General features: G+C 44.4%; 1 protein-coding gene and 1 pseudogene across 5 annotated transcripts in view; both read right to left on the reverse strand.

Moving 5' to 3' along the window:
* Window positions 1-23,567, reverse strand: part of LOC126163160 (inward rectifier potassium channel 4-like) — a 717,192-nt gene that overhangs the window by 35,342 nt on the left and 658,283 nt on the right. The window lies entirely within an intron of this gene.
* LOC126164290 (5S ribosomal RNA) lies at window positions 3,277-3,394 on the reverse strand (annotated as a pseudogene).

The following is a 23,567-nucleotide window of genomic DNA, read 5'->3' on the forward strand; positions in this document are numbered from 1 at the left end:
TTTCAAACATGTTCAAGGACTGAAGCCCTATGGTGATGATGTAGTGCAGAAATCTGAGTGTATTGGACACGTACAGAAGCGAATGGGAAGAAGACTTCGGCGACTGAAAGCTTCGTACAAAAAACAAAAACTCAGTGATGGTAAAGGGTTGGATGGGAAGGGAAGGTTAACTGACAGTGTAATTGACAAAATACAGAACTATTATGGAATGGCTATTAGGCAAAATACACAAAGTGTCGACGAAATGAAGAAGGCTGTTTGGGCTCTTTTTTTTTCATACTTCTTCAACCGATGAAAATCCCCAACATAGCTTGTGTCCCAAAGAAGAAGACAGTTGGTGTAAATATAACAAAGGATTGCTAACTGGTGAAGTGTACACTCATAAGCATAGTCTGCCTCATGCAATAATGGAGGTGATAAAACCTATTTTCAGAGACTTAGCAGCACCTGAACTGTTGAAAAAGTGTATTCACGGAAAAACTCAAAACCCCAATGAAAGTGTAAATAGTGTTATATGGTCGAGAATCCCCAAGACTGTATTTGTTGGAATAGAAACACTTCACTTTGATGTGTATGATGCTGTTGCGACTTTCAATGATGGCAACATTGTAAGGTGCAAGGTATTTAGAAATATGGGAATGAAGACAGGTTCTAACATGGTACGAGCGATGCTTGCTTTAGACAAGGAACGCCTTCGGGCTGCAGACAGGGCTGTAAAGAGTCTAGAAATACAAGCAAGAGTAAACAAGAGGAGGAACAAGAGGAAGCTGGAGGAGGAGTTTGCAGAGGATGAAGATAATCCATCCTATGGACCTGGAATGCACTAAAAAGTTAATCCAATCTTTGTCGCTCGATTCCCAAAACTTTTATTTTCTCATACTAATTACATGTTTTCTAAGGATCTTCCAAACATATTTGTTTCAAACTTTCAGTAAATGTTACACAGTACCTTCTGCATAATTTAACACAGCCTTTTTCCAAAAAACTGTATATTTTTGAATATATAAATAAAAAATTGCAAAAAATGTTGTGAGTTTTCATTACAATTGAAAAAAAATCATCTTTAATAACTGAACTAAAATTTTGTAAAATCCCTGTGTTAAGTTGTAGCCCATATTCCAATAAATAATCTGTAAAAAGTTCAACTTCCTACCTCAAATACTTTGTGAGGAAAGATGTAATTTATAAGCGTTATTTTAACATTGCAAGTATAGGGCGTTCCGGAGCCCCTTAAATGGTAAAGATAATTTATGGACAGTGTATAATAGCAACAGACTGTCACCACATTGACATCAAAATTCACGCAAAACAAGCTCGAAGTGTGTGTTCATGTGTACCAGTACTACAATAAACACTACGAGTGTCAACACAGGTCTGTAGAATACAGCTATACCAGCGCATAAATAAGGTCAAAATGGTGTTTCAATTGCTTCCCCTACGTTCGGGAAGTCAGTCTTTCTGTTACTTTTTTCTTAATGGAGAGTCTTTTGCGTACGTTTTTGATGGGGTAACCAAGAAAGTTTGACTGCGGTGCGACAGGAGGTCGCGATCGCCCGATAAACAAATAGGCCGCCTCAGCGCGTGCTCCAACATTACGTTTTGCAACCATCGGCCTCTATTGTTGTATTATTACCGCCACGCCGCTGCTTTCTGAACAGTCACCTTCTCTCCCTCTCTCCTACTCACTAGACACGACTTCTCTCGGCGGGCCAATTGACTCTCTGTAGACTTGTGCTGAAGCTGAGGCCGCCAATAAAACAGTTAAAATAGTGTACAGGGAAGGGGGAGGGGGGAGGCTAGACATGGGGTATGGTATATGTTTAATATTTTGGAATACGAATGGCGACTTGTAAGTAGCTGTAAAAATTTGTCAGATCTCACCATGTTAAAAACTCGTGTGATCCTGACTTTTAAATCGTTTTCTTGATATAAAAACTCGTGAATACACTATATTTTTTTCTTTCCCTGAAAGCTAGGGGTCGTCGCCCGCCCCTCCCCACCCCTCTTGCGCACGGGTATGGGCGCCTTTGGCTGAAGAGTGTCAAAAATGTTATTAATATCCTAAAGTTGGTACTTTTGATGGACAGTACAGTACTTGTTACTGCAGTTGTAGAAGTGTACCACCATTGTTCTTTATACAGGGTGTCCCAGCTATCTTGTCCGCCAAAAATATCTCTGGAACAATAACAGCTATTGGAAAACGACTTTCACCGTTATCAATGTAGGGCTGGGGCCCATGAATGTACATATTTGGAAACATTCTAAAACGAAAGCATATGTGTTTTTTAACACAAACTTATGTTTTTTTTAAGTGGACCTCCTATATTTTTTCTTCAGCAATCCATAGCATGACAAAGCACATACACAATGGCGTTGATTGCATCGCAATATTCCCATTACATCCCGAGATATTGAGACGCGAAGTTGACGCTTGAAACACCCGACATGCGCTGCTAGCGCACGTCATGAGGCTCAGGCGTAAAACCCATGCTGCCCGTAATCGCCATGTGATTGACATGTGTAATCACACCTCCATACTTATCAAGAGGTCCGAAACGAATAACACGGTCTGCTGCGATTACGGGCAGCATGGGGTTCACGCCTGAGCCTCAGGACGTGCGCTAGCAGCGCATGTCGGGTGTTTCAAGCGTCAACTTCGCGTCTCAATATCTCGGGATGTAATGGGAATATTGCGATGCAATCAACGCCATTGTGTATGTGCTTTGTCATGCTATGGATTGCGGAAGAAAAAATATAGGTCAATTTAAAAAAAACACAAGTTTGTGTTAAAAAACACATATGCTTTCGTTTTAGAATGTTTCCAAATATGTACATTCATGGGCCCCAGCCCTACATTGATACCGGTGAAAGTCGTTTTCCAATAGCTGTTATCGTTCCAGAGATATTTTGGGTGGACAAGATAGCTGGGACACCCTGTATATTACGAAGCCCACACCTACCACAGTAGTACAAGTATATACGCCAACTAGCTCCGCAGATGATGAGGAGATTGAAGAAATGTATGGCGAGAGAAGAGAAATTCTTCAGATAGTGCAAACTCTCCACTTCTCCTCCTGAACAGGCCATGAAGGCCAAACGGTACCGACCGGCCGCCGTGTCATCCTCAGCCCACAGTCGTCACCGGATGCGGATATGGACGGGCATGTGGTCAGCACACCGCTCTCCCGGCCGTATGTCAGTTTCCGAGACAGGAGCCGCTACTTCTCAATCAAGCAGCTCCTCAGTTCGCCTCACAAGGGCTGAGTGCACCCCGCTTGCCAACAGCGCTCGGCAGACCGGATGGTCACCCATCCAAGTGCTAGCCCAGCCCCACAGCGCTTAACTTCGGTGATCTGTCGGGAACCGGTGTTACCACTGCGGCAAGGCCGCTGGCATGCAAACAGTGAAGGGAGATGAAAATTTAATAGTCGTGGAGGACTGGAATTCGATAGTAGGAAATGGAAGACAAAGAAAAGAAGGAAAAGTAGCACGTGAATGTGGAACGGGGGTAAGGAATGGAAAAGGAAGGCATAGCTAATATCTGGTTTAAGAATCATGATAGAAGGTTGTATACGTGGAAGAGCCTGGAGACATTGGAAGGTTTCAGATAGATTATACAATGATAAGACTGATATTTAGGGACCAGGTTTTAAATTGTAAGACATTTCCGGGGGCAGATGTAAACTCTGACCACAATTTATTGAGTATGAACTGTAAATTAAAACTGAAGAAACTGCAAAGACGTAGGAACTTAAGGAGATGGGATCTGGATAGACTGAAAGAACCAAAGGTTGTAGAGAGTTTCAGAGGGAGTATTAGGGAACAATTGACAAGAACGGGGGAAAGAAATACTTTACAAGAAGAATGTGTAGCTTTGAGAGATGAAATAGCGAAGGCAGCAGAGCATCAAGTAGGTAAAAAGATGAGGGTTGGTAGAAATCCTTCAGTAACAGAAGAGATATTGAATTTAATTGATGGAAGGAGAAAATATAAAAATGCAGAAAATGAAGCAGGCAAAATAGAATACAATCGTCTCAAAAATGAGATCGATAGGAAGTCTAAAATGGCATAAGCAGGGGTGGCTAGAGGACAAATGTAAGGATGCAGAGGCATATATCACTAGGGGTAAGATAGATACTGCCTACAAAAAATTTAAAGAGACCTTTGGAGAAAAGAGATCGAAGTTTATGAATATCAAGAGCTCAGACGGAAACCCAGGTCTAAGCAAAGAAGGGAAAGCAGAAAGGTGAAAGAGTATGTAGAGGGTCTATACGAGAGCGATGTGCTTGAGGGCAATATTATGGAAGTGGAAGAGGACCTAGATGAAAATGAAATAGGAGATATGATACTGCGTGAAGAGTTTGATAGAGCACTGAAAGACCTGAGTCTAAACAAGGCCCCGGGAGTAGACAACATTCGATCAGAACTACTGACGGTTGGTTGGTTGGTTGGTTGGTTGTTTAAGGTTAAAGGGACCAAACAGCAAGGTCATCAGTCCCTTGTTTCAAATAGACTCCATTCTGCTAACGGGACATCTCGGAAAAGGCAGAACAAATAAAACGGAAAAAGGGGAAACGTAAAAGGGCAGTCACGTTGTCATTAGTAAAAACAAACGAGGGAAGTTGGCAAGAGAACGAACCCAACACTATGTTGAAGCAGCATAGGCAAGACCACCTGTGACTTAAAAGGTACAACCGCTATAATGCAGAAAGTACGTATGGGAATAGAAAAACTAACCAAGCCTTAAAAAGAAGGGGTAAAAACAGAGTAAAAGGGAAAGAAAAGAGGATTCCAGTCAGGGAGGTGAATCGGGAATCTCTGAACACTGCCTACAGTGGGAGACACCCAAACACTCACCGCCCTGCCCCAACACCAGAGGGAGATTAAAAACTTTAAAACTGAGAATAAAAACCACTCTCTCGAAGGAAACCTAGAACCAGAGAGACCATCCGGTAATCGTCAGCCAACATCAAAGGTAAAGTGTGGGGGAGTCTGTACTTAGCACGCAGAGCCAAAAGAAGGGGGCATTCAACCAAAATGTGGGCCACTGACTGGAAGGCTCCACAACCACACAGCGGGGGCGGCTCATCACGCAAAAGGAAACCATGGGTCAGCCTGGTATGGCCAATGCGGAGACGACACAGTGTAGTCGAGTCCTTGCGGGAGAGGCGAAAGGAAGAACGCCATGGGCCTGAATTCACCTTAATGGCACGAAGTTTATTAGACAGTGGAATAGCCTCCCAAGAACTGGCCCATGACTGTGCAAAGCGGGATTTGATGTGAAGCCGTAAATCCGCTGCAGGAGGGGTTACAGAAAACGGGGGGTAAGTAACTGCTCCCCCAGCCAAACGATCAGCGAGCTCATTACCCGGGATACCCACACGGCCCGGGACCCATAGGAAGTCAATGGAACAAGCAGCACGGTGAAGATCAGCGAGATGGTCATGGATGGCAGAGACCAAGGGATGGCGCGAAAAACACCGGTCAATAGCAAGAAGGCCACTCATCGAGTCCGTACATAACAAAACGCGGTTGTGTTGGGATTGTTTAATAAAGGTAAGGGCCCGGGAAATTGCCATCAATTCCGCAGTAAACACCCCACATGAGGGTGGCAGCAGATGACTTTCCGTTCCAACAGAGGACGTGAAGGCATATCCAACATGATCAGCAGATTTAGAGCCATCAGTGTAAAAAACAACAGCATCCCGAAACTCCCATAAAATTTGGCGGAAAAAGGAACGGAACACCACCGGGGAGATGGAATCTTTCGGACCGCGGCGGAGATCCATCCGAATTCGAGGCCGAGGAACTAACCAAGGAGGGGTGGAGGGGAGGGAGCGAGGAAGACAGGACAAAGAAGGAAGCCGAAAATCACGGTTAAGAGACGCAAGGCGCAGCCCAACCGGTAAACTCGCCCGAGAGCGGGAGTCAGGCGGGCGACGTCCATGGTCTGGAAATAGGATAGAATAGGAAGGATGAGCGGGAGAAGAACGGATAGTAAGGGCATAAGACACCAGAAGCTGAGACCGCCGAACAGAAAGGGGGGGGGGGGATCCCAGCTTCAACCAGGAGACTATCAACAGGGCTAGTAGGGAAGGCACCGGTGGCCAAACGGATACCACGATGGTGGACCGGATCCAGCACGTGCAGCGTGGAAGGAGCAGCTGAACCATAAACTTGACAACCATAGTCCAAACTTGACAGAACTAGAGCACGATAAAGACGGAGGAGGAGGGAACGGTCCGCACCCCAAGAGGAGTGGGCAAGGAAGCGAAGGACATTGAGTTTACGGAAACATCCTACCTTCAGGAGTCTGATATGGGGCAGCCAAGTGAGCGTGTTGTCGAAAAGAAGACCCAGGAAACGAAACTGTGGAACCACAGGCAATTGTTGTGCAGCAAGATAGAGCTCTGGATCAGGGTGGACCGTAGTACGGCGACAGAAGTGGACCACCCGTGATTTTAAAGGAGAGAATTGAAACCCATGTGAGTGGGTCCATGCAGAGGCACGCCGTATAGCCACCTGGAGCTGCCGTTCTGCAGATGGCATCGAGGAGGAACTAACCCAAATGCAGAAATCATCCACATACAGGGCAGGGGCGACCAAGGGACCGACAGAGGCCACAAGTCCATCGATAGCAATGAGGAAAAGAAGGACACTCAAGACAGAACCCTGTGGGATGCCCGTATCCTGGGTCCGTGGAGAACTAAAAGCAGTACCAACTCTAACTCTGAATGACCGATGGATCAGGAACTGGCGGATAAAAATCGGGAGTGGGCCCCGAAGACCCCACTGATGAAGGGTTAGTAAGATGTGATGGCGCCAGGCCGTGTCATAGGCCTTGCGAAGGTCAAAAAACACCGCAACCAAATGGCGGCGCTGGGAAAAAGCCTGCCGAACTGCGGATTCCAAGCGAAGTAAATGATCGATTGGAGATCGTCCCTCTCGAAAGCCACACTGGTAAGGGGACAATAGATCCCGAGATTCGAGGACCCAAGTGAGCCGACGGGCTACCAGCCGTTCAAGTAACTTACAACCAACATTGGTCAAACTAATTGGCCGATAGCTGTCAACAGATAGGGGGTTCTGACCAGGCTTAAGGACAGGAACCACAATGCTATCCCTCCACTGAGAAGGGAAGTCACCCTGGAGCCAGATACGGTTAAACACCCGAAGAAGATGGTGCCGTTGTGGAGCACTGAGATGTTGAAGCAGCTGGTTATGAATGGAATCTGGGCCAGGGGCCGTATCAGGAGAAGAAGATAGAGCAGAAAGAAATTCCCATTCAGTGAAAGGTTCGTTGTAAGATTCTGACTCACAAGTGGTGAAACATAAGGTGACAGCTTCAGCCTGCTGTTTTCGATGAAGGAAAGCAGCTGGATAGGAGGCTGACGCTGATGCCACTGCAAAATGGGTCGCAAGATGTTCTGCGAGAACTAATGGGTCCGTACAAATGCCATCTGGGAGGTGAAGGCCTGGGAGGGTGGACTGCCGATGGCAACCTTGGAGAGAGCGAAGTGTAGCCCATACCCGTGACAGAGGGACAGTGGAACCAAGGGAAGAAACGAATCGTTCCCAACATATCCGCTTGCTCTGTTTGATTAAATAACGGGCTTTAGCGCGAAGGCGCTTAAAGGTAGAAAGGTTGGCTACAGATGGGTGCCTCTTGAAGTGTTGCAAAGCTCGACGGCGATCACGGATGGCAATGGCAATGGCCGTACTCCACCACGGGACTTGCCGACGACGAAATTGTCCAGATGAGCGCGGGACAGCAAGGGTAGCAGCGCGAACAATCGCGTCAGACACGTCACGTAGGACGTCATCAATACAACCCGACAAAGAGGGAGAAAACTCGACCTGGGCAGTGTAGAGGGGCCAATCGGCGCGGTGGAAAGACCAACGAGGTAACCTGTCCATCGGGGAGCGGGAAGGGAGCGTGATAATCAACGGGAAATGGTCACTATCACAAAGGTCGTCGTGTGGCGACCAGTGTAATGAAGGGAGGAGAGAGGGAGAAGAAAGAAAGATCAATGGCAGAAAAGGTACCATGACCAGCACTGAAATGAGTAGGGGAGCCATCATTAAGAAGGCACAGGTCGTGGTCTGCAATAAATTGGTCTATAAGAAGACCTCGTCTAGATGGAAAGCCACTGCCCCACAAAGGATGATGAGCATTAAAATCCCCAAGGAGGAGGAAGGGAGGAGGAAGTTGCTGAAGAAGTGTGGTTAAGGCAGCAGGTGTAAGAGGCCTGTCAGGAGGGAGATAAAGATTGCATACTGTGACTGCAGAGTCTAAGTGGACCCTAACAGCAGCCGCTTCCAATGTAGTTTGGAGAAGAATCCACGTGCTAGCAATGTCCGTACAGACCAACGTACAAACGCCACCAGAAGCCCGCAAGGGTCCGACCCGATTTCGACAGAAAACACGGAACCCACGGAGGGTCGGTGAGTGAGCATCAGTAAAATGAGATTCCTGGAGAACCACACAAGCTGCTGAGTAGGACGAAAGAAGGGATTTCAATTCCGGAAGGTGACGATAATAGCCATTACAATTCCATTGGAGAACCACAGAACGATTGGTTAAATGAGGGCTGAACACGCTAAAACCAGTCATACCGCCGGGTCCCCACCCGTCACCGACAAGGAGGGGGCGACATCCATAAACGACAGGTCAGAATCCGGTTGTGAAGTCGGGGAAGGGACCTCCGGTGACACCAGAGGCTCTTTGTCCCGAGACTTATGTTTCTTCTTCTTTTCAGGCTGAGATCGAGGAGGGCTGTGTGGCATAATGGAGCCAGCTGCAGCAAGATCAGGAACAGAAAGAGACCGGGCGACTTGGGGGCCGAGAGACCGCGGCTCTCGCGGTCGCCGCGCTGCAGCAGACCTCTGACCTGGAAGGTGCCGGGAAGGGGCATCCCGGGAGAGGCGCCCTTGACCGGCAGACGCCGAAGGAGTGGGACACTTCTCCGGCTGGGGAGGGGGAGCAGCGCCCAGAGGAGAGGGTGTGGGAGCCGCAGGGGAGGGGGGGAAGGAGAGGGGTCCGGGATGGGGGTAAGGAAGGGGGAGGAAGGGATGAAGATGTAACCAAGGCGTAACTAGATGTCATGGACACAGGGTGCAATCGTGCATATTTCTTACGGGCCTCTGTGTAGCTTAAACGATCAAGGGACTTATACTCCTGTATCTTTTTTTCTTTCTTATAGACTGGGCAATCTGCTGAACGTGGAGAATGACTACCATGACAATTTACACATACAGGAGGGGGAACACAGGGACTCCCCTCATGGAGTGGACGTCCACAGTCACCACAGAGAGGGTCCTGGGAACAGCGAGAAGACATGTGGCCAAAACGCAAGCACTTAAAACACCGCATAGGAGGTGGGATGTACGGCTTCACATCACAGCGATAGACCATAATCTTAACTTTCTCAGGAAGGGTATCCCCTTCAAAGGCCAGGATAAAGGCACCAGTATCAATACGATTATCCTTAGGACCCTTCTGAACACGCCGAACAAAGTGAACACCCCGCCGTCCGAGATTGTCCCGAAGTTCCTCATCAGTTTGAAGGATGAGGTCTCTGTGAAAAATCACACCTTGTACCATATTTAGAGACTGGTGAGGGGTAATGGACACGGGAATTGTGCCAAGATGGGTACAGGCACGAAGGGCCGCAGATTGGGCAGCCGAGGCAGTTTTTATCAGCAACGAACCCGACCGCATCTTGCTCAGGGAGTCCACTTCGCCGAACTTGTCTTCAATGTGTTCCACAAAGAATAAAGGTTTGACACTGGTGAAAGTATCTCCATCAGTCCTGGTGCAAACTAGATAACGGGGGAAAGGTTTTGCCCCTAGACGACGGGCCTGACCCTCCTCCCAGGGGGTAGCCACGGAAGGGAAGGCCGAAGGGGCAAGAGAAGCAGCACTTGAGGAATCAGTACCACGCAGAGAGACGGCCGCAGAAGAGCGGCCAGAGTTTTGGACCCGTATGCGTTTCATCTGCATAGCGTCCGCCCTGATACCACCCACTCCGATCAGGGGCTCTCCTCACGGGCGCCACCCAGCCACAGCAAGGGCCGTCTGGCACGGCGGCCATTGCCGGGAGTTCCGATGCTCCAGGATGACGAGCAACCACTCCAAGGCATGCATGAGGAGGTCACAGCTCAGGTATCAGAAGTGTGATCCCTGTGTGTTCAGGGGGCTCAACCAAAAGGGTACATAGCGACCCCACCACACGGGCTGGCTACCGTGCTGGCTATGCACCCTAGCATCGGACAACGACGTAAAAGAAAAGGTGGAATGTACTAGGAGGGCGCACGTCAGAGACACTAGGTAAGGTGCTCTTCCCCAAATGGCTCACACTACGGAAGAGAAATGTTGGAATGGAGGTCAAACCCCAGAGGGGGACCAAGGAATGCCAAAAAGGATGAGATGATTACGCAACAAAGCCGGAGTGTAAAACCAACAGAACCAGGAGGATAGCGGGGGCCAACATAAGCAAGGACACCAATAGAGGGAGAGGAGAGGGCGAGGGGAAAGGGGTATGGAGGGGAAAGGAGGGGAAGGGAAAGGAAATGCAGCTCGGGAGAGAAAGAAGGCTGCAATGGCTCGGGGCTTCGTGCTCGCCACGCACGTATCCACAAAAGAGTTGTGGACCCCCTGGGGGGACTACTGACGGCCTTGGGAGAGACAGTCCTGCCAAAACTCTACCATCTGGTGAGGAAGATGTATGAGACAGGCGAAATACCCTTAGACGTTAAAAAGAATATAATAACTCCAAAGCCGGCCGTGGTGGCCGAGCGATTCTACGCGCTTCAGTCTGGAACGGTCGCAGGTTCGATTTCTGCCTCGGGCATAGATGTGTGTGTTGTCCTTAGATTAGTTAGGCTGAAATAGTTCTATGTTCTGGAGGACTGATGACCTCAGAAGTTAAGTCCCATAGTGCTCAGAGCCATTTGAACCATTCTGAATAATTCCAAACCCAAAGAAAGCACGTGCTGACAGGTGTGAAAATTACTGAACTATCAGTTTAATGAGCCATGGCTGCAAAACACTAACACGAATTCTTTCCAGACGAATGGACAAACTGGCAGATGCCGACCTCGAGGAAAGTCAGTTTGGATTCCGTAGAAATGTTTGAACACGTGAGGCAATACTGACCCTACGATTTATCTGAGAAGATCGATTAAGGAAAGGCAAACCTACGTTTGTAGCATTTGTAGACTTAGAGAAATGCTTTTGACAATGTTGACTGGAATATGTTGTTGTTGTTGTTGGTGCGGCCTTCAGTCGTGAGACTAGTTTGATGCAGCTCTCCATGCTAATCTATCCTGTGCAAGCTCCTTCATCTCCCAGTACCTACTGCAGCCTACATCCTTCTGAATCTGCTTAGTGTATTCATCTCTTGGTCTCCCTCTACGATTTTTACCCTCCACACTGCCCTCCAATGCTAAATTTGTGATCCCTTGATGCCTCGGGACATGTCCTACCAACCGATCCCTTCTTCTAGTCAAGTTGTGCCACAAACTTCTCTGCTCCCCAATCCTGTTCAATACCTCCTCATTAGTTACGTGATCTACCCACCTAATCTTCAACATTCTTCTGTAGCACCACATTTCGAAAACTTCTATTCTCTTCTTGTCCAAACTATTTATTGTCCATGTTTCACTTCCATACATGGCTACACTCCGTACAAATACTTTCAGAAACGACTTACTGACACTTAAATCTATACTCGATGTTAACAAATTTCTCTTCTTCAGAAACGCTTTCCTTGCCATTGCCAGTGGATTTTATATCCACTCTTCTTCGACCATCATCAGTTATTTTGCTCCCCAAATAGCAAAACTCCTTTATTACTTTAAGTGTCTCATTTCCTAATCTAATTCCCTCAGCATCACCCGACTTAATTTGACTACATTCCATTATCCTCGTTTTACTTTTGTTGATGTTCATCTTATATCCTCCTTTCAAGACACTGTCCATTCCGTTCAACTGCTCTTCCAAGTCCTTTGCTGTCTCTGACAGAATTACAATGTAATCGGCGAACCTCAAAGTTTTTATTTCTTCTCCCTGGATTTTAATACCTACTCCAAATTTTTCTTTTGTTTCCCTTACTGCTTGCTCAATATACAGATTGAATAACATCTGGGAGAGGCTACAACCCTGTCTCACTCCCTTCCCAACCACTGCTTCCCTTTCATGCCCCTCGACCCTTGTAACTGCCATCTGGTGTCTGTACAAATTGTAAATAGCCTTTCGCTCCCTGTATTTTACCCCTGCCACCTTTAGAATTTGAAAGAGAGTATTCCAGTCAACATCGTCAAAAGCTTTCTCTAAGTCTACAAATGCTAGAAACGTAGGTTTGCCTTTCCTTAATCTTTCTTCTAAGATAAGTGGTAAGGTCAGTATTGCCTCACGTGTTCCAACATTTCTACGGAATCCAAAGTGATCTTCCCGGGGTCGGCTTCTACCAGTTTTTCCATTCGTCTGTAAAGAATTCGCGTTAGTATTTTGCAGCTGTGGCTTATTAAACTGATTGTTCGGTAATTTTCATATCTGTCAACACCTGCTCTCTTTGGGATTGGAATTATTATATTCTTCTAGAAGTCTGAGGATATTTCGCCTGTCTCGTACATCTTGCTCACCAGATGGTAGAGTTTTGTCAGGACTGGCTCTCCCAAGCCCGTCAGTAGTTCTAATGGAATGTTGTCTACTCCCGGGGCCTTGTTTCGACTCAGGTCTTTCAGTGCACTGTCAAACTCTTCACGCAGTATCGTATCTCCCAATTCATCTTCATCTACATGCTCTTCCATTTCCATAATATTGTCCTCAAGTACATCGCCCTTGTATAGACCCTCTATATACTCCTTCCACCTTTCTGCTTTCCCCTCTTTGCTTAGAACTGGGTTTCCATCTGAGCTTTTGGTATTCTTGCAAGTGGCTCTCTTTCCTCCAAAGGTCTCTTTAATTTTCCTGTAGGCTGTATCTATCTTACCCCTAGTGAGATAAGCCTCTACATCCTTACATTTGTCCTCTAGCCATCCCTGCTTAGCCATTTTGCACTTCCTGTCGATCTCATTTTTTAGACGTTTGTATCCCTTTTTGGCTGCTTCATTTACTACATTTTTATATTTTCTCCTTTCATCAATTAAATTCGTTATTTCTTCTGTTACCCAAGGATTTCTACTAGCCCTCGTCTTTTTACCTACTTGATCCTCTGCTGCCTTCACTACTTGATCCCTCAAAACTACCCATTCGTCTTCTTCTGTATTTCTTTCCCCCATTCCTGTCAATTGTTCCCTTATGCTCTCCCTGAAACTCTGACTGGGATACTCTCTTTCAAATTCTGAAGGTGAAAGGGGTCAAATACAGGGAGCGAAAGGCAATTTACAGTTTGTACCGAAACCTGAAGGCAGTTATAAGAGCCGTGGGGCATGAAAGGGAAGCAGTGCGTGGGAAGGGAGTGAGACAGGGTTGTAGCCTATCCCCGATGTTATTCAATCTGTATATTGAGCAAGCAGTAAAGGAAGCAAACAAAAATTTGGGTACGAATTAAAATCCATGGAGAAGAAATAAAAACTTTGAGGTTTGCCGATGACACTGTAATACCGTCAGAGACAGCAAAGGACCTGGAAAGCAGTTGAACGGAATGGACAGTGTCTTGAAAGGAGGATATAAGATGAACATAAACAAAAGCGAAACGAGGATAATGGAATGTAGATGAATTAAAGCAGGAATTAGGTTAGGAAAAAGAGACACTTCAAGGGGAGCAAAATAGCTGATGATGATCGAAGTAGAGAGGATATAAAATGTAGACTGGCAATGGCAAGGGAAGCGTTTCTGAAGAAGAGAAATTTTTTAACATCGAGTATAGATTTAAGTGTCAGGAAGTCGTTTCTGAAAGTATTTGTATGGAGTGTAGCCATGTATGGAAGTGAAAGATAGAGGATAAATAGTTTGGACAAGAAGAGGATAGAAGCTTTCGAATTGTGGTGCTACAGAAGAATGCTGAAGATTAGATGGTTAGCTCACATAACTAATGAGGAGGTATTAAATAGAATTGGGGAGAAGAGGAGTTTGTGGCATAACTTGACTAGATGAAGGGATCGGTTGGTAGGACATGTTCTGAGGCATCAAGGGATCACCAATTTAGTACTGGATGGCAGCGTGGAGGGTAAAAATCGTAGAGGGAGACCGAGAGATGAATACACTAAACAGATTCAGAAGGATGTAGGTTGCAGTAGGTACTGGGAGATGAAGCTTGCACAGGATAGAGTAGCATGGAGAGCTGCATCAAACCAGTCTCAGGACTGAAGACCACAACAGTAACAACAAAATATTACGAGGGAACACTTAATTATTGACAATTTAAGGCCTTCATTTTAATTGTTTTTACGTCTCTGATTTTTTAAACCGCCAGTCAGCCTAAGTCCAGATTTTCTGGAAATTGGGTCTAGCAGCAGCAGCAGCGTCGATACCTGTCAGCAGTAACCGGTCTGAGGTCTGACACCGATTCGATCAGTTTTGATGAAACTTTCAGAGCGTAAGGGAACAGTTCAAGGTCGAAAGGTAACCTCACACTAATGGGCATCGTCAAATAGTTTAGTATTGTAAGAAGTCCTGTTTCTTTCGTGTTGATATAGTTTACTCGGAACTTTCCACGAGTCGTAGGAGTTTGTAAGGGAATTTCGAAACGCACTGCGTAGTTCCTACAGACGTAATGACGATAAAACTTGGAGAACGCGGATACTAAACAAGCAGCAGAAAGAGCCATTGTTTTTTTGCTCAGTTCGCGGAAGAGCCGAGGCAGACTGTAAAGCAGATTTGTAAATGGGTTGTTAGGTACCACATTTGATGCGTCGTGAAGTATACAAATAAGTAGTTGTAGATCTTGGTTTGAGTTAGTTAGAGACGAGGTCGTCCAACGATTAACACGGTAATCTCTCAGTGTGGCAGGCTGCCATTCTCGTACTTCACCAGTCGGCCAGCAGGAAGCGAGGTATGTGACCAAACTGCCTGGGTCATCGGTCCCTAGACTTACATACTACGTATACAAACTTAAGGGGCTCCGGAACGCCCTATACTTGCAATGTTAAAATAACGCTTATAAATTACATCTTTCCTCACAAAGTATTTGAGGTAGGAAGTTGAACTTTTTACAGATTATTTATTGGAATATGAGCTACAACTTAACACAGGGATTTTACAAAATTTTAGTTCAGTTATTAAAGATGATTTTTTTCAATTGTAATGAAAATTCACAACATTTTTTTGCAATATTTTATTTATATATTCAAAAATATACAGTTTTTTGGAAAAAGGCTGTGTTAAATTATGCAGAAGGTACTGTGTAACATTTACTGAAAGTTTGAAACAAATATGTTTGGAAGATCCTTAGAAAACATGTAAGTAGTATGAGAAAATAAAAGTTTTGGGAATCGCGCGACAAAGATTGGATTAACTTTTTAGTGCATTCCAGGTCCATAGGATGGATTATCTTCATCCTCTGCAAACTCCTCCTCCAGCTCCCTCTTGTTCCTCCTCCTGTTTACTCTTGCTTGTGTTTCTAGACTCTTTACAGCCCTGTCTGCAGCCCGAAGGCGTTCCTTGTCTAAAGCAAGCATCGCTCGTACCATGTTAGAACCTATCTTCATTCCCATATTTCTAAATACCTTGCACCTTACAATGTTGCCATCATATTTTCGAGATAACGACAGAGTAAATAAACATGAAACAATCGACAATCACACCAGCGATATATATTGAACCATCATTGAAAGTCGCAACAGCATCATACACACCAAAGTGAAGTGTTTCTATTCCAACAAATACAGTCTTGGGGATTCTCGACCATCACAGGTTAGCCACAACATATACTCTATCTCACATCACTAAAATGTACCTGATGAACACGGACGTTAATAATAACACCATTTGACAGCAGTTTAACAGCGCCACAGTGGGTCACGCCCATGTAGAACACATTTCAAAAAAAAATTAAAAATAGATGTAGTCTTCGGAATTGAATAAATTATATATCTATTGAAAGGTAATAGTCCGCAGATTCAGAATACGCAAAAAAGTAAAAATTGAACTTTTCATGATTTTGAGCCTTTCCGGAGCCTCTTAAACTGATTTACGCTAAGAACAACACACACACACACACACACACACACACACACACACACACACACACACACACACACACACACACACACACACCCATGCCCGAGGGAGAAATCGAACCTCCAGCGGGTGGGGCCGCGCAGTCCGTGACATGGTGCCTCAAACCGCGCGGCCAAAGCGCGCAGCGAAGAGACTTTCTGCTATTCTGAGTTTGGGTTGGGTTGTTTGGGGAAGGAGACCAGACAGCGAGGCCATCGGTCTCATCGGATTAGGGAATGACGGAGAAGGAAGTCGGCCGTGCCCTGTCGTAGGAACCATCTCGGCATTTGCCTGTAGCGATTTAGGGAAATCACGGAAAACCTAAATCAGGATGGCCGGACGCGGGATTGAACCGTCGTCCTCCCGAATGCGAGTCCAGTGGCAGCGAAGAGAGGTAACACAGAGAAGCAGAGCGCAGTTCCGCGGGCGGTAATCGCGTGATTGCATAACCGCTGTTCACGCCACAGCTGGTTCCACTGAATCAAATTAAAACAAAAACTGGGGATGCTAATGCAGATATACGCAAATAAAGTATCTGTTTTTATCGATTTTATTGCTAAAGTTATGTTCAAACAATGGATTCGGCTTACGTACAGTTACTTACATAATTTTGCCAGTAGTTGCAATAATCTCTGATATTTCAGAAATGCTTCAGGATACCACGACAATCGCCACATTTTTATACGCAACAGCATCGCCCGATAGCAATCTTCGAGTGTTTCGCAGTTTGACATGTAAGTAGCTTGAATGGGAGCTTCTAATCACATTTCGCTCAGGCAGACACTAAATTAAAAAAGAAAGATTAGAGTGTAACGTCCCGCTGAGATTTAAGTTGTTAGAGGAGAATCTCTTGTTCGTATTCAAGGAAATTGGTGAAAGGAAATAGCCACAGCTGATGCATTAGTGCAGTTTTTTTACATTTGAATTGTCTGTAAAGTTCGATATCCGAAGCATCAGGCATTGCTCACGTTTTTATAAGTGTATTAAATGAGAAAATGTATTCGCAGATTGAGAATATGATACCTCCACAGTTGTACAAGTTACAGGAAACAAACGAAAATTTGTTCCGGACCGAAACTCGCACCCACAGCTCTCGCTTTACGCGAATATTCGGATTAACGGCTTCGGCTATCCCAGCGCGCTTCGCAGACAGGCCCAACCTTCCGTATGTCGCACTGTCTGCTAGCCACGGTGCTCGCACAGTTATGTGACTCCCACACAGGGAGAAACTGGTATAACTATCTCGTCTGGTTGCCTTGGCTTTACCATGGAATACATTAGTGCAGTATCTGCATCTGACAGCGTCTGCAAAGTTCGATGCTATATTCCTCTGGACACGCATGCGTGCGAATGCGTTTCCTGATTTAGTACGGCTGCACGTCGTCAGCAGTGTTGCTCCTTCGGACAATCATGCATGTAAGAAGAAACATTTCATTGGACTATACCGATACTATGAAATACAGACACTGCATTAATGTATTTCGTGCCAAAGTCAAGGCAACCTGACGAGAAAACTAAGTAAGTCTCTCCCTGCGCTCCTATAAGCGAAGCAGTTGAAGCGACCGCTCGCTTAAGGGGAGCCGGAGGCGCCTATAGGCTGCCCATGTTAAAATCACTAAGTTTGAGGAACATTTATGAATAAACTACCAAATAGAAAAATTTGAATTTTTTTTTTACATATAGAGTGGTTTAGTATTGCAGTTATGACAGAGGGATTTTGGAGTATCTTTTCTAGTTTCCTTCCAATTATTTTTTTTATTAATGACCCAAATTTTTTAACAAATAATTGCTTTATAATTAAACTGAAATGAAACTTCTGAACATATTGCCAAATGGCTGTGTTACAATGTAAGTTTGACCACTGGGAGTGCTGTATAAAAATTTCATCTCTGTAGCTTGAGTGGATTTTGAGAAAATGTTCCTTATATTCGAAAAATTCTAATTTACAGGAAATGGCTATCAAAGTTTCTCAATACATTCGTGCACTATAGGATGGATTATCAGTGTTTTCTTCTTCATCCTCCAAAAGCTTCCTCTTCTGTCTTCTTTTCTGGCCTGTTGTTCCATCGTACTTCATATGCCTTTCTCTTCTTTCTGCTCCTCTTATCCTTTCTCTGTCAATATTTCTTAGTGTTCGTACAGTGTTCACCCCAGCTGTAAATCCTAATGCCTTCAGAACTTCACACTTCACATTGGTCCCTTGGTTGTAGGTTGCTATTGCATCATAAATGCCAAAGTGCAGTGTTTTTATGCTTACAAACACCCTTTTAGGAATCACTTTCCAAATCAAATTGTTTACGCTCTCATTAGGATTCTGCGTCTTTCCGTGTAGACATTTGTGTAACAATTCTGGCTGTGCTAAGTCATGAAAAATTGGTTTTATTGCATTTATCACAGCTGCTGGCAAACCATGTTTGTGATCATAGTCCTTTTTTGCATTATATTTGCACCAGGAATCTTTTAGGCACAGGCTGTGTTGAGGGTATTCATTGGAAGAGGCAGTATGAAGGAACAATGCCCATACCGCTTTTCGCACGTTACTAACATTACTAGTATTTTGCCTTATAGCATACCCATAGTATCTCTGTAGACGTTCAATCACCTCATCAGTAAGCCTGCCTCTCCCTCCTACTGTCTTTCCATCACTGAGCTTACTTGAACCAAAAGTTTGTTTGAGCCTTCGAAGCCGTGCACCCATACGCTTTTGCACATGCCCAAAGCATTCCAACTTTTCAACTACAAATTCATTTCCATATGGTTTCAGTTCCTCTATAGTCTTGAAACCTTTGGAGTCACCATCCCCAAGGTAGTATTTGCTAGAAGATGTCACAGGGATATGGCCGGCCATGTGTTGCTTAGCAGGAGAACGCACTGTTTCAGTAATTGTAGTATCGCAACTTGGTATTAGTGTTAATTTTCTTTTCCCTACGTTCTTCCTCTTCTTATATACACGGTTACTAAAACGTGGCATCGTAACCAGAACAACGCTTTACACAATAAGTATAATACTACCAACAACAGGCGCAACACTGAACTAATTCGAAACGGTAAACAGCAAAGAGACGATGTTCCGCGCTCTTAAGCGCTTCATTTGTCACAGAAAACAATGTAGCCAACCCTTGCACACTCGCTGTATGCGTAACATAAGGCGCTGTATGCGTAACAGGCCGAGAAAATCCCAAGCAGTTCGCCAGGAAGTCACGAGAGGGTGTTAGATGCATTCAGCGGCCGCCCATTTCCTCTGCAGGCGTGGGGGAAAAATGGTAATAACTCCACTTCTAGGGCGAGTAGAACAATAATTCAAAGTTTACATTAAAGAGGAATGTTCCAATTAATTTTCGGTAGCAAAAAAAAAAAAAAAAAATTCTTAATTCGGCTCCCCTTAAAGCGGGAAATCTGGGTTCGAGTCCTGGTCTGTGACAAATTTTCATTTGCTTCCAGTAAATTGTATAGCTGCGTTGGTACCATGTTCTCAATTTCTCTGACAGAGAACTACATTGCTCGAGTTGGGTATTTGATTGCTGTGTCGCAGCTTTGGACTCCGAAGTTGTGTGTGCCGCCGATGATGGTGAGACTACAAATGGAAGCACATTCCCACTTCTATCCTAAAGGTAGTTACGTTTCTTCGTCTTTTACTTCATCTCATACAGAAAGTTTTCAGCCAGTTCCATCTACATAGAACTGCCTGTCACGATCTCCCTACTGCCACCTACATTTATCTTACCTATCGGTTTAAAAAGCAATACTAACTTTAGAAGCCGTCTGTTGTCCACTTTCTGTACCCTTTCGTACCTCGTGTTCCGACATTTAAGTGTTCTACGTTGAGTTGGTTCTACTTGCATCGCCAGCCTCGTTTATTCTGTTGTCTGCTTTTCAGTAATCTTCATTATTTCTAAGAAAACAGAGTTCATTTTGTAAGCATGGAAAGGTACTGGAACAGCCATAACTTTACAGATTGCGACACTGTTTTTTCTGGATTTGCTTTTTCATTAGTTTTGGATTATGTCGTATATGCTCACAAATGTAGCTAGACTTACTACACTGACTTTGGCTCGGAGAACATGTTTCCTATAGGAATCCGTCCAGCATTTTACATCTTATCACTTTAACCTTCAGATAGATGAACCAAGAAGTGAAGTACTCCTTTCTCTTTTCGTATTAAGAGGTCTTTTACATTAAATCAGGTACTGTATTTACAATATTTTCTTCAGATAATTTAGTATTTTTGTGTCTGCTTTCTTTCCTGTTTTAAGTAATATCACCAATCTGACTGTTAAACAGAGTTCTTGATATTCGACACCTTCTTGTCATCCTTTAACCGCTCAAATTTCAACGGTTTTGCTTTGCCTGCATTTGCTATAATCTGCAGATCTTTGTGTTGGGCCTTTTATGGCTTTTATTAACTACCTGAGGTGTTAACGGACTGAGTATTGGTCGCCGAACATGGGAAACATGCGTGTTTGAAATATTATTGGTCAGAGAGGAGAAAATGGCTTAGGGAACAGACTGCAAAGGACAAATTAAAAAAAAAAAAAAAAAAACATTACGTAAGTGAATGGTGCTGAATGGGACTTGTGCCGGCCGAAGTGGCCGTGTGGTTCTAGGCGCTGCAGTCTGGAACCACGAGACCGCTACGGTCGCATGTTCGAATCCTGCCTCGGGCATGGATGTGTGTGATGTCCTTAGGTTAGTTAGGTTTAACTAATTCTAGGGGACTAATGACCTCAGAAGTTGAATCCCATAGTGCTCAGAGCCATTTGAACCATTTGAATGGACTTGTAGCCAGAGAAGTACGTAGTAGATGAACCAAGAAAGATCTTCACTAGATTCCAAGGGATCAGGAAAGACCGAGACGGGTGAGTACACGGCATGAAAAAACACGGAGGAGAAGCGTAGATTCATACAACTGAAGTCCGCAAGGAGTACAACAGTCCAGAGGAATCTTTATCCATGACGTCAAACTGCTGATAATGATTAATAATAATAATAATAATAATAATAATAATAATAATAATAATAATAATAATAATAATAATAATAATAATAATGATAATAAGTTACACGAAATAACAATAAGTTGCACGAAATTGCACAAAGAACTGGCCTGCAAATTTCGTATGAGAAAACCCAGTACATAGAAAGATTGCCACAAGACAAATTGCCTATTGTGACAACCCATCGAAAAAATCATACAAATACCACATTTTAAGTACCTGGGAGAAATCATCCAGCCATCAGGGATCAACCTAAAGGTCAATGAGGAAAGAATAAAAAAAATACAGAAAGCATATAAACTCACGTGGAACTATTACAACAAAAAGCCCATAGCTATTAACGCAAAATTGAGGCACTACAACACTGTCGTACTTCCGGAGGCACTGTATGCATCTGAAACAACACAAATAAGTGGGCAAACTGAAATCAAAGAAATAGAGAAACAAGAAAGGAAAATGCTCAGGAAAATTTTTGACCCCATGGAAGAGCAAGGAATGTGGAAGAGACCAACATCAGAATTATATAAATACACAGAAAAGATTGCAGATATAATAAGGAAAAGAAGAATGCTGTTCACAGGATGAATGAAAACGGAATTTCAAATCGAATTCTTAAAGTCAGGCAGGGGAATAACAAAATGGATAAAAGAAGTTGAAGAGGACCTCAGACAAGCATACATAACAGTAAACGATGCAGAAAATAGAACTGAATTCAGGATCATCATCAAAAAACATAAATTTGACACCACAACACACAAGAGACGAGGATGCAAATGGACAGCAGAGCGAAAGAAACAACACAGTGAACACATGAAGGAAATTTGGGCTCAGAAAAAACAATCATCTTAAAGGAATTCAAGTTCGAACGCTGTCTTTAAATGGGAATAATCGAAAATAATAATAATAATAATAATAATAATAATATATTTCTTCCGTCATGCACTTGATGATGAATGGAACTCCATGGGTTTAATGTTATCGTAAGACAATAACTGATATTGACTGGTGGTACAAACAGCAAGTGTTAAATTGATATGAAATAGGGAGGAAGCTTATATTCAGCCGACATGACCAACTTCCACATTTCAGCACATCTGGCATAGGTGTGTGCTCTACCAACAGACTACTTTTCAAAGTAATTGCTCTGCAAGTCTTGGTACCCTTAACTTGCTACACACGAATGTTGGAAATTTTCGGTATGTGCATCTGAGTTAGTAGCAGAGTTCTTGCATTACCTTACATAGTAAAAATTTTTGTATCCTTTAAGCAGAAAGGTTCGAGAGAAATTTTTAAGAAATTTTTATAAGTAAGTATAATGAGAGAAAGGACATTTCTCAGTCTCACGAAAAGATACAAGAGGCTGTTACTGGTTGTGAGAGTTGTTCGAGTTGTGTTCGTTCCACGGGCACCCACTCTGCTCAGCGCACGCTACACAAGCCCTCCGTTGTGGCTCTCATGCGTACTGAGGCGTTACTTCCGCTAAGGGACCCGCCGCTATGTGCCGTGTCGCACATTGACACGAAAACACAGTCCACTGTTACCTGTGTGGAAGATTATAGTGTCCAGTTAATGTCAGAAGCGATGTTTCGACTATTTTGTCCTTACATAAGAGTAACTATGGAGATCCACGTTTCTGCAGCAATCTTCTCCTACATCTACATCTACATTTATACTCCGCAAGCCACCCAACGGTGTGTGGCGGAGGGCACTTTACGTGCCACTGTCATTACCTCCCTTTCCTGTTCCAGTCGCGTATGGTTCGCGGGAAGAACGACTGTCTGAAAGCCTCCGTGGGCGCTCGAATCTCTCTCATTTTACATTCATGATCTCCTCTGGAGCTATAAGAAGGGGGAAGCAATATATTCGATACCTCATCCAGAAACGCGCCCTCTCGAAACCTGGCGAGCAAGCTACACCGCGATGCAGAGCGCCTCTCTTGCAGAGTCTGCCACTTGAGTTTGTTAAACATCTCCGTAACGCTATCACGGTTACCAAATAACCCTGTGACGAAACGCGCCGCTCTTCTTTGGATCTTCTCTATCTCCTCCGTCAACCCGATCTGGTACGGATCCCACACTGATGAGCAATACCCAAGTATAGGTCGAACGAGTGTTTTGTAAGCCACATCCTTTGTTGATGGACTACATTTTCTAAGGACTCTCCCAATGAATCTCAACCGGGCAACCGCCTTACCAACAATTAATTTTATATGATCATTCCACTTCAAATCGTTCCGTACGCATACTCCCAGATATTTTGCAGAAGTAACTGCTACCAGTGTTTGTTCTGCTATCATATAATCATACAATAAAGGATCCTTCTTTCTATGTATTCGCAATACATTACATTTGTCTATGTTAAGGGTCAGTTGCCACTCCCTGCACCAAGTGCCTATCCGTTGCAGATCT

The sequence above is a fragment of the Schistocerca cancellata genome, chromosome 2 (genome assembly GCF_023864275.1).
Source record: "Schistocerca cancellata isolate TAMUIC-IGC-003103 chromosome 2, iqSchCanc2.1, whole genome shotgun sequence".
NCBI lineage: Eukaryota > Metazoa > Arthropoda > Insecta > Orthoptera > Acrididae > Schistocerca > Schistocerca cancellata.